Source organism: Camelus ferus, chromosome 5 (assembly GCF_009834535.1).
Source record: "Camelus ferus isolate YT-003-E chromosome 5, BCGSAC_Cfer_1.0, whole genome shotgun sequence".
NCBI classification, from domain to species: domain Eukaryota; kingdom Metazoa; phylum Chordata; class Mammalia; order Artiodactyla; family Camelidae; genus Camelus; species Camelus ferus.
The window spans coordinates 77,650,436-77,662,957 of record NC_045700.1 but is presented as its reverse complement, the minus strand read 5'-3'; the positions used below and the strand labels follow the sequence as shown (position 1 = coordinate 77,662,957).

Here is a 12,522-nt window from a genome sequence, read left to right as displayed (position 1 = left end):
AATTCTTCTTAATCTGAGGAAGACTGTCTGCCAATATATATGTTACTTTTTCTTTTTTGAATGAACCCTTAAAAGAAGAATCAGCAATTCGCCAAGTCCTGAGAATATAGTGATGAAAAGTAATAGACGTGCTCTTTGCTCTTATGGTGCTTACAATCTGGCAGGAGAGGCAGATGTTAATAAAGTCATAAAAAACGAGGGCCTAATTAATAAGTGAGATTAGTGCTATAAAGAATGAAACATGCTTCTGAGTGAACATATTAAATAGAAGCCTGACCTCATCAGGTTTCCCTGAGGAAGCACCTGTAGAACCGACACTAAGGAATGAGTAGGTGAGAACCCAGGGCCAAGTGAAGGGGGCCGTTAGGTTGTTAGGAGCAGCTGTAGGAGGGCGCTGTTCTGCCTAAAGGGGCCTGTGGTGGGGGGTTGCGGGCGGGCGGGCGGAAGAGCATGAGGAAGAAGGGGATCAGAAAGAAAGGCAGCATGGCTGGGGAGCCGATGGCAAGGGCAGGAGTACCACTGGATATGATCAGAGAAGGAGACAGGCCAGCCCCTGAAGGCCCTTACTGGCCTTGCCAAGGATGCTGTCCTTATTTAAAGAGTAGTGGGAAATGACTGAAGATTTTAAGCAGGTCGTGTAGAACAAGATCTGACCTACATTTACAAAGGTGACTATGACTGAAGTGTGGGAAATGGACAGGTAAGGGGGCTGGAATGGTTCAGGGAGATCAGTTAGAAGGTAACTACAGAAGTGTGAGCGAGATGTATTGGTAACCTGAACTGGGGTCTTCACAGTGGAGACAGAAAGAAATGGACTCATGTCATACATATTCCTAGACAGGACTCGGTGATGTGTAGATAGCAGGGCTGAGGAGGAGAAAGGTGTTACAGTGACTCCTACGTTGTTGACATGAGTAATTAAAAGGATGAGGAACCACTTACTGAAATGAACACTGTAAGAGAACCTAGTTTGGGTGTTAGATTATGAATTTTACCTTGGACATGTTGAGTTTTATATAATTAGAAGATTTCCAGTGGGCATGGAGTGAAAACAAAAAAAGATAAAGTGTCCTGATGGACATTTCATTCAACTTATGGTTATCACGGTTCTTCAGTGACTGTGTTTGTGTTTGCTAGATTTAGTATCTATCTTTCTAGAACAGTTAGAACAAACCTTGCAAACTTTTCTGTAACATATTGATAATGGCTTAGGATCTGGGTCAGTCCAGTTAAAGATGTCAGATTGAACATAAGCATTCAATTCCCTTCCTTTCTTCACCCAGCTAACAATAGAATGATTTTTAACAAAACATAAATGTACAAGGACAGATGGAATGGGATAGGAGACAACAACAATACAATTTTAGAAACTGGGAAGCAGAAAGACAAGCAGTAACTGAATTAGGACATTCAAGAAAGCTGAATCTTTCTACCGTATAACATGGAGAACTATATTCAATACCTTGTGATGGCCTATAATGAAAAAGAATATGAAAAGGAATATATATATATGGATCACTATGCTGTACACCAGAAATTAACACAACATTGTAAACTGACTATACTTCAATTAAAAAAAAAAGCTGAATCTTAAACTTGATGATAACCAATCCAATTTACAATACAGGGCCCCCAAAAACTGAAGCAACAGGTAGGAAGTAGGAGTGAGGGTGGGATTACACAGGGGATTTGGTAGAAAGTCTTTTTAAGAAGGTGGTAGGTCCCTAATTCCCTACTCCTATTCCTTGCAGGCATTCGGCCTCTCCCTCATTCAGTATTAAACTGAAGGCTTATTCTCATGCAAGAACTAAGAGAGGGACTCTGGACTGAGATTACAGGGAAAGGAAGAGGGTTACAATATTGAAGACTGGGGATTAAGTGTAAATTTATAAACTGTGTGTTAAGACTTTCTCAATCTTCTTCCTCCATTTAGTTTCCAGAACACTGTTAGCCAGGCTTATGTTTCCTTGGCAAAAGGCTGGAAGAATTCTCTGGGTAATCTAACCAGCCTAAGAGAAAAGATGCTGATGTGGGTCCAGAATGTTCATTGGCCTGTGTCACATCATCCTGTAGCAAACTCAATGAAGAGTCCCCTTCCCAAGAAGAGCATACTCTTCTTAGTGCCCTGTTCTTAAAATAGAACTAGACAGCCAGTGATCACCAGATATTTGAGGAATGCCTGTTAATGCAAGCTAGAGACCAAAACAAACAGAAGCAAGCAAGGAAACAAACTCTGCCAATAGAAAACTTAGAAAATCAGCTATCTTGTCTTCAGAGAGATAACAGAAGATACGAAATAACAAGACTTATCTATAAAAGGAATAATCAGTAAGCTCAGAAGAAACCTAGATATTAAAAATGTGACATCAGGAATGAGAAATTCAATGTAAGGGCTAAAAGACAAAGTTAAGGCAATCTCCCAAGAAGTAGAATAAAAAGACCAGCATATGTATAGTTAAAAAAAAAAAGATGAAATTTAGAAGAGCAGTTATAAAAGGTCCAACATCTAATAATAAGATTACTAAAAGAAAAGAACTGAAGATAGGAAATCACAGCAAAAAAATTAGTGAAAATACCCTACAATGCCAGTTTCCAGAGTTAAGGGCCCACCAACTGCCCAGAACAATGCGTAGAAATAGATGCCCACCTGAATATCATAATAAACTTTCATTGATATAATCCCAGCACCTATAATAGTGCCTGGCATATAATAAACACAATAAATTTGTATTGAAGAATAAACAAAAAAACTGAAAGGAGGGACAAGGAGATACAACTGCCAACTTCCAGGAAAAAAGAAAAAACAAGTTTAATATAATAAATTAATAATAAGAACTTGTCTGTCTTCTCAATAACAACACCTGAGTCCAGAAGGCAATGGAGAAAATGCTTTCAAAATTCAGAGGAAAACTGTATTTCTGTGCCCTGAAAAGTATTACATTTAGAATGAGATTATTTTCCAATGTGTAAGGTCTCACAAATTTTACTTCCTTTTCACTATTTCTCAGGAAGCTCCTGAGCCGTGGCTTTCAACACAAAAAGGAACAAATCAAGAAAGAGGCAGACATAGGAGTCAGGAAACAGGATCCAAGACTAGAGAGAGGTGAAGAGGATCCAGGAAATAAGGATGAAGTGGCCTCAATTTCCTCAATTTTCCAACTAGAGAGAATGCTGCAGGACATGTGACCCAGATTGGAGCAAGTCTGATTTCCCCCAGAAGATGAAACGGTTAGAGTCCTCAATGCATTTGAACATACTGGGCGGAGATTATACAATTGAGGGAGAGTTTGAATTTGTATTAAGTACAAAGAAAACTAAGTAAACAATAAAATAATTATGACAATAATTTCAGAGAAAATAGGAGGTTATATAGGAAGGGAAAAGTAGTCACAGTGGTCTACAGGTATTAGTTATGAATAGCATTTTCCTATTTATAATAATATGAACACTGCATATTAGATATAATGAAAACCACAGTAAGACTCTCTTAGTTTGTTCAAAAATACCCAGACTGGGGTGGCTTATAAACAACAGAAATTTATTTCTTGCATTTCTGGAGGCTAGGAAGTCCAAGACGAAGGCACTGGAAGATTTGGTGTCTGGTGAGAACCCACTTCCTGGTTCACAGACGATGCTTCTCACTGCAACCTCACAAGGCAGAAGGGGCAAGGGATCTCTTTGGGGTCTCTTTTATAAGGGCACTAGTGCCAGTCACGAGGGCTCCACCCTCAAGACCTAATCACTTCTGAAAGGCCTCACTTCCAAATATCATCACACTGGGGATTAGGTATCAACATATGAATTTTTTGGAGGCATAATCATTCAGACCACAGCAGACTCTATTGAAAGAGTGGGCAGAGGGGATGAGAGCTCATGATGGGGGTGGGGAATGGGGGAGACAGAGGGCTAACTTATCGTCTAGAGTGAGATGACAACAGAGAACACCTAAAATGGAAAATCCACAAAGTAACAATTCAAACATGTTATTTAGCAATATGGAGGTAAATGCCTTAAAATCAGCTTTTGAGGCGGGGAATGAAAATCGTTGCCTCTAGGTTGTGAGAAATGGGATAGGAAGGTAGGGACTAGGGCTGCTGTTTTCAAACAAACCTTGAAGAACTCTTTGATTTTATAAATTATGTGTATGTGTAACTTTAGTAAAAATAAAATATAATTAGAAAAATCAGGCTCTGGAAGGGTACTGCCTGGGTACAGATCCAATTCCTAACACTTACTAATTACATGATGTTAGGTAAATTATTTATTTTCTCTGACCATTAGTTTCTTCATGTGAAAAATGGGTACCTACTCTGCAGGGTAGTTGAGAGGATCAAATTAAATAAAGCTTCATAAGCTTTATGTGCCTGGTCTACAGTTTTGCATTTTGGGGCTTCCTTTTGCTTTGCTTCTTGTCAATCATTCTTATTTTATTCAGTTTTTCCTCAGATTATCATGTTACCATCACATTTCAGATCAGACTGGCTTCACAGATATTATACCCAATTCATTTTGCTTGAAATTCTGAATGCTCTCAAATACATTGAAAGGCTAAACCAGTATCTTGTTACGTGTCAAAATCATATATGGCATGATCCTATCCACATGTATATGAGGAATGCTTCCAGAATCTATTTGGAATGCATTCACCATGAATTATAAGTAATCTGCATTTTTTCTTTAATATCTTTTTTTTAAAGTACAATGAACTCGTGGTACTCTAGAAAATCAGGGGGAAATATTTATTTTAAAAACAACTCTTCTGTCATAAATTTACAATTTCATGTGACTTTCTCATCTATTATGTGTGAATTTTATTAGTTTGACTCTGTAAGATCCAAATTGTTTCCAAGTTCCTAGTGGTACCTCATTGTTCCTACCCAACAAAGCAACATTCACAGCTGTCTGGAGCATAAGTTCCTCCAGTTTGCCAGAGTAGAAATTGAGGAACACTAGCTTGTCTGAAAACCACCATCAGAAAGGGGCAGAGAGTTAAGACTCAAGTTCGAGTTTTCTCATTCTAAGCTAAGTGTTCTTTCTACCATATGAACTGAATGCCCATCAATAAGTGACTTAATCTCTCTGGCCTAAAATTCATGACATGAAGGTAAAAAGTAGGTGACCTTCAAGTTCCTACCAGCCCTAACATTCCATGAATTACTGAGGTACACAAGAGTAAACCTGTGTCGTTAACAATATTTATTCCTTCCATATAGGGATTATAGATTCCACTAAGTGCCTGAAAATCCATGTGATCATGAAGTCCAGGTTACTTGTGTGCAGTTTTCACTCCCTGTCTTATTCATAAATACCAAGGCTCAAAACAGCTTTGAGTTTTATTTTCACATTTGCAGTCACTTGGGAATTTTATCAAGGCTGAAGAGATGTGGAAACTCATAATGCGTTTCCCAAGAAGCTGCAAGGGTTGTGAAATTCACAGGGCTCTAGCTTTCCTGAGAGAACGGGAGCTGACTGGACAAGACAGCCCATTTCCAGTAATGTTCCTGGGTAATTCTCTGGAAATAATGGCGAGGGCATGGTAATTGCAGCCCAGTTGTGTGCTTTCAGTTAGGACACCCACAGGATTTTCTTCTCCCTCTGCCTCCGACATTCACTCAGCAAACTACACTCAGCCAGTCAGGAGAGGTCATCAATAATATAGCCCAGCCCAGCTCCCTGTGGGAACTCAAAGATACAAAAACCAACATAATGCCAGTGACAGTTTCAAACTGGATACAGATCAAAGAGATAGAATGAGACTGCCTTTTGCTTAACTGTTGGCTAAACTGTATGCAATTATCTGTGTGACCCACTTTTTCAGGCATTCCACTCCACTTGCCCCCCCAACCCAGCAATTAGTCAGAGGTCTTCCTCAGTCTGAGTGGCTTTACGTCTTGAGAAATTATGCCTCTGTGAGAGTTAACCTTCTGTCTATGCTTAAAGACCCACAATCAACTCTTCAGAAAATTATTTTGAGAAGCAAATTGTTATGAAACTGTTCTTAAAGGCACAGTCCCAAACACCTTTTGTAAGTACCCATAAGCAACTTCTGAAGATGGTCTACTGCATTGATTAGAAGTTACTGATCCTTGAGCAAGTCTATTCTTAGTGACCCATTAAATAAGGTTAATTATTATAACACTGCAGAGTCAAAAGATCCATCCTGGCCTTTGTTTTCCCACACATTCATAAGGGGGATTTAAAACTGGGAGAGAGGTGATGGTGGCAATTATATTCCAGAGACTACTCTGAGGCAAAGTAAGCTTTTACTGTGTTTCAGTGCCCCCTTGTCAGCACTCTGTCCCCACCCTATAACACATCTATAGAGCTCTCTCCCTCTCCCATTAAAATGTCCTGTAAAGAATATGATAAAATCAGGCAAAATGATGTGTAAAACCTGGCTCAGTTTACAGTGTTCCCCCTCGCAGAAATCCTTTCACTTTAGTACCTCTTAGGAAAAATGAGAGAGCCTAGGATCAGGGTTTACTCTGGAGGAGGGAGAAAATGGGGAAGGATTGAGTTTTTTAAACCCTCGCTTAAACCTGCAATGGACTAAACTCTAAAACACAAATGCATCTGAAGCTCTTAGCACAGTGGTTGGCACATAGTGAATGCTCAGTAAACATTAGCTAGTATTTTTATTGTACTTTTATCATTATGGAAACTATCATTTAGCTTCTGAGGGCACTGATTGAATATTCATTGATAAGGGGCTGGTATAATCCACATTAAATGAACTGTTTGGGACTTGCTTAGAGTCTACTGGCTTCTAATTTTGGTAACTTGAAAACAATGGACTTAGCTTTCTTGACCCCTGCTAATAGGATCTGGTGAAATATCCAAGAGATGACAATTTTACAAACTCTGACAGGAAAAGTTTTCCAAGTTTTGGACATAAACAAGCTTCCCCAGAAGGGTCATAAACCTAGAGATTTTGCTGAGATGCCAACTTGAATGGAAATACTTCTGAAGCCTGTGAGTTAAGTTGCTATGTTGACGAGCAAGGCCAGAAAACTGCCTGGCATGTGTGTCTCAACTTCCTGGCATTGTTCTCAACTTGTTTCATAGGCAGTCAACAGTGTGATTATTTTGCGTATGTGTGTGTCTCTCAATTGCTAGTTCTGGTAATGCAAGTGAAGCTCTAAGAAAATGATTGTTCTTAGCCAGGCAACAGAGTTTTGGTGTAAGCTAGTATGTGAAATATGTAATTTGGAAGTAGGTTTCAGTCTATGACATGAATGAGCCTTTTATATCAAACAAACAAAAGATTAAAATGTTTCAGTGAGTATTCCCAGTGCAAAAACTGTTCATCAAGTGAAAATGAAATTTTGGTGAAAGATGAAAAGGCACTTATTCAATAGATATCTTCCCACATGTGCAAAATGACATATGTCTTGGCTTACACATTGCAACACTGTTTGTAATATCAAAAGATAGGCTATAACTCAAACGTCCATCAACAGGAGATCAGTCAAATAAATGACAGTACATCCATCAATGGAATATTATGAAGACCTATAAAAGAATAAACAAGCTGTGTATCACTGTGGAAAGATCGCTAAGCTGTATTATAAAGGAACAAAAGCAAAGGGCAGAATATTGTAAAAAGAGGTGGAGGGAAAGAATATATATACATACTTACCTATATAGGCACAGATTATCTCTGGAATGATGCACAAGATAACGGTAACTGGTGGTACAGGGGAATGGAAAACTGGGTGACGGGGGAACAGAGATAGGAAAAATCTCTCACTAGGAACACTTTACCTTTAAAATTTCTAATCATGTAAATTTGTTATCATCTCAAAAATAAATTAGATTAATTTTTTATTTAAAGGAGAAATAAAGAAAAGGCCGTAATTTGTAGGGTGCCAGTTCATGCATAGGGAATGACATGGCTATCAATAGAATAAGAAGCCAACAAACTATATAAAATTTTTTCTGTTTTTCTCACTTTTGGAAATTTTGAAAGTTTCTAGAAATACCCTTTAGAAATGTCAAGCAACTATTGTATGATGAACATTTTTGGTCATTTATGATCAGTTAAATCTGTGAGTGTCTAATGGGAGAATAACAGTGACAAGCTGTACCACTTAATTAGGATTGAATTTTTTATGCTGTCTTAGTAGACCATAATAAAATCATGTTTATTGTAGTGAATATGGTGATTGGTCTGTCAACATCCATTTGACTCCACCTTTAAGATTAGCTGTCATATCCTTCAAGCCATAAAGCCCATAAGAGAAGATTACAAGGTTCAAGGCTTCATTATCCCTTGTATTTGTTTCTGCGATACTCTTGTTTTCCTAGAGAAAAAAATCTAAAGGCCGGGGTGGAGTTGTGTACATGACCTTGGATCAAAAACTGCATTGTAATATGGCTGAGTAATATTCCATTGTGTGTATGTACCACATCTTCTTTAAACAGAATGAAATAATGCCATTTGCAGTAACATGAATGGACCCAAGTATTATCATATTAAGTGAATTAAGTCAGACAGTGAAAGACAAATATATGATATCAATTATGTGTGGAATCTAAAAATATGATACAAATATTAATTAGAAACCAAAAATAGACTCACAAACATAGAAAACAAGCTATGGTTACCAAAGGGGGAAGGATCGGGGAGGGATAAATTCTGAGTCTGGCATTAACATATACACATTACTATACATTAAATGTATTAACAAGGACCTACTGTATAGCACAGGGAACTATATTCAATGTCTTGTAATAACATGTAATGGAAAAGAATCTGAAAACATATGAACTAACTGAATCACTTTGCTGTACACCAGGAACAAACACTGAAAATCAACTACTTCAATAAAAAAAAACAAAAACAAAAACAACCAAAAACGATTAGCTGTCATATTGCTGGGTTGCCAGTGGTGGCCCAGACTAGTTTAAACCAATCATCATAATCCCATCTCCTTTACCAAGTTAACTGGTTCAGGGACAGGAAGCCTAAACCAAACTTGAAAAGTCTTGCAGTATGTATTAGTTTTCTATGGTCTAGTCTACTAATTTATAGTTAGGCTATGTTTTTATAGCAACTATATTATTTATGTTTTTCTTTATACACGTTTTCAGTTATTACAGTATTTAGGGAATGGTATTTGTAATGAGATCCTTTGATGTATAATAGGTCAGGCCAAGGGGAACTGACTCATGTTATAAAATACTTCCTTCAGGATGGGGCAGAGTTAGCAGATCCCCCAGCACCTTCCTGGCATTGTAGCTCTCCAGTATTTACCTGACACTGAACCTGTCCCTGGGATAGCACTGGATATTGATTGACAAAGGTTCTGTTCCAGAGGTTGCATAGTTTTTTTGCCAAGGGTCAGACAGAAAATACTTTGGGTTCTGCAAACCATGTGGTCTTTGTCACAACTACTCAACTCTGCCCTTGCAGCTTGGAAGCAGCCATTAGCAACATGAGCATGGCACCATTCTAATACATTTTCATTTACAAAAACAGGTTTGGAACCACAGTTTGCTCACCTCTGTTCTATTCCTTCCTTCCTTCCTTCCTTCCTTCCTCCCTCCCTCCCTTTCTTCTTCTTTCTTTCTTTCTTTCTTTCTTTCTTTCTTTCTTTCTTTCTTTCTTTCTTTCTTTCTTTCTTTCTTTCTTTCTTTCTTTCTTTCTTTCTTTCTCTCTCTCTCTCTTTCTTTCTTTCTCTCTCTCTCTCTCTCTCTCTCTCTTTCTCTCTTTCTCTTTCTCTCTTTCATTCAATCTCCTAGCAGATCATTCCATTGGGGGGATGATATTTAGGATAGGTTACATTTAATTAGAGCTATTTGTATCTTGAGATGTGACAAACCTGGCCTCCTATATTGGGCAGTAGAGACACAAACTCTGGAGTCAGAGAAACTTAGGTGGAATTTCAGTTCTGCTCTGCAGTGGCTATGTGGCCTAAAGCCTCTCTCCTAGCTCCATTTTCCCATCTGTGGAATGTGGGTAAGAGTCTTATGTTAGGGGTGTGTTGTAATGATTAAATGAAAGTGTATGTTAACTGCCTGACACAAAGAAAATGATTAAAAAATATTAGTTTCCTCTCCACTCCCACAAAAACACAAGAAGTGGGCAACGTCCCATCTCAACCATCCATATTTGGAAACCCTCTCTTGGATGGCTAATGTTGGAAATTAAAAATTAATCCTAATTAGCTTTAATTTCAGATGATGCTATTTTTAAAAATCTGCCCACAGTTTCTGGGAATTCATTTTGTTAACTCTTGCAGTCCTTTGCATGTTAACAACAGCCAACCACGATGCCACCAAACCATTTAAGCAAAGGCCTTAATTATGGTAACTCTGATAACCCTCTAGGAAAGTAAAGGAAAGCTATAAAATATACTATCAGATTTTAAAGGGCCACTATTCAAAAGAGATCTTGTGAAAAGACTAACAATTTAGATTCTATTTGATGTTTGCTATGACCATGACAAAGCTTTTTAGAACTGGTTTTACTAAAATTTATTAGGGAATTCACTTTCAGTGCCATAAGCAGTGGATTGTAAAAACAATATTACTTGATATTATTCCCCTTTGATAAGTTTAATTTTAAAAATATGCGTGCATATATGAGGCACTAGTGATAGGAAGTACTTTCACAGCAGGAGAGCAATTCTGTGTGTTTATTTACTTTAAAAAACATACTCAGATACTATAAAATAGAGTATATTTAGCACATGCATTTTTGGTTGGGGGATATTCAAGTCCTCCCATAATTAAAAAGCAAAAAATAAAAAAAAATTCGCTCCCTCCCTAGAGAAATTATTAGAATCAAAGCTAACATGGCTATTTGACATTTGTAAAGCAATAATATCTTCAAAGAAATAATGTAGCGCAAAAGCAATATAATTTTGAAAAATAATAAGCATCCCAATAGACAAGAGATGTTATTGTTTCAAGCATGAGAAGTGAGAATTGGGTGTCTTGCTCAAGGAGCTTTGTCCTTGACTTCCAGAATCAGAACTCTTCAATACATGACTCAAGGCATTTGTTTCTTGGTTCACTCATTCATTCATTTACCAAACACATTTATTAAAGAATTACCATTTGTGAAGCACTGTGCTAGGTACTAAGAACATAAATTATTTTAGAATCAGATGTATAAGTAGTTGATTACAGTATGTTTTATAAGTGTTACTACAGAAATATGTACCAACAGCTGAGAGTGCTGTGCAGAGGGAAGACTTCATTTAAAGGATGACAGACCGAGTGTGGGGAAAGAAGTGCTCAGAGACACTTCATAAAGAATGCAAACAGCATCTGGGCTAGGTATTTTCTGAGGATGAAAAGACCAGTAATTCTAGACAGAGTAAAGTGCATGATCAAAATTAAAAAAGCATAAAAGTGCACTTAGCATCTGAGCATAGTTGTGAGTACTTTGATATGACTAGAACATGCCTTCATGGTGGTGGGGGTGTGGGTTTCACACCATATTACAAATCTGGGTCCTTCAACCAGTTGGTCAGTGATCCCTTGGTCACCATATTTATTTTTCCTATGAAGTCTATGCTCTGAATGGCTGAAAACCCAGGTATATTACTGAGGAGAGTTCAGCTTGCAAGGAGCACAGACATGCCTCTGATCTTGGGTGATGGGAATTCACTATATGATATGGAGGAAATTAGGAGGCAAGTATGGGAAATCACTTTAATGGGACAATCAGGCCTCAGAAGAGCATTGTTTATTGGTCTCCAGGATCATCTAGTAATTCTAACATCTCAAAAGGAATATTGGGGTGGTCGTCACATAGAAGGGTGTTTGTTCTTTGTGCACAAGATTCCATTTACGTGATTTGGCTTCTTTTGTTCTCTGCTTCTTCCTCCAGCTGTTGTTACTGCCCTCTGGCTATTTCTCAGTTTATTTATCTCATGAGTTCTATTTATTTATTGCTTCTACTAACTCATGGAGTCTGCTTAGTCTCTGTTTAGTTTCCTGGCTCATATATCCTGCTTTGCTTTAAACATCTCTCTTTGGGTGCTTTTATGTAAAAAAAAAGAGTTAACCACAGGTCCAAGACTGCTATTCTTAGAAAGATCTGCTTTCAAGGTTGGCCCTGGACTGAAATCTGAGAATTTAGGTTTTAAGAGGGTTCTAGCCATTTACTAAATGACAACTTGGCTCACTGTGCCTAAATTGTTTGTACACACAATATGGTTTATGCTAAACACCTGCTTTCCTTCTCGCAGTCAGAAATTTAGTATGTGCCAGGAAGAGGGTACCTATGTGACCAATACTCAGTAAAAATCTTGGGCATTGAGTCTGTAATGAGCTTCCTGGTAGCGAGCATTTCATACCTGTTGTCACAACCTGTTGCTGGAGGAATTAAGCACCTCCTGTGTGACTCTGCCAGAAGAGGACTCTTGGAAGCTTGCACCCTGTTTCCTCCAGACTTTACCCCATGCACCTTTTCCCCCTTGCTGATTTTGCCCTGTATCCTGTCACTGTCAATGCCTTAAGTATGATTGTAAGCTGAGTCTTGTGAGTCCTCCTAGCTGACTGTTGAAC

At 38.1% G+C, this 12,522-nt stretch overlaps 1 long non-coding RNA gene across 1 annotated transcript in view; it reads left to right on the top strand.

Annotated features, from left to right (window-relative positions):
* The window catches only part of LOC116663762, a 65,765-nt gene that overhangs the window by 52,359 nt on the left and 884 nt on the right, over positions 1-12,522 (top strand). The window lies entirely within an intron of this gene.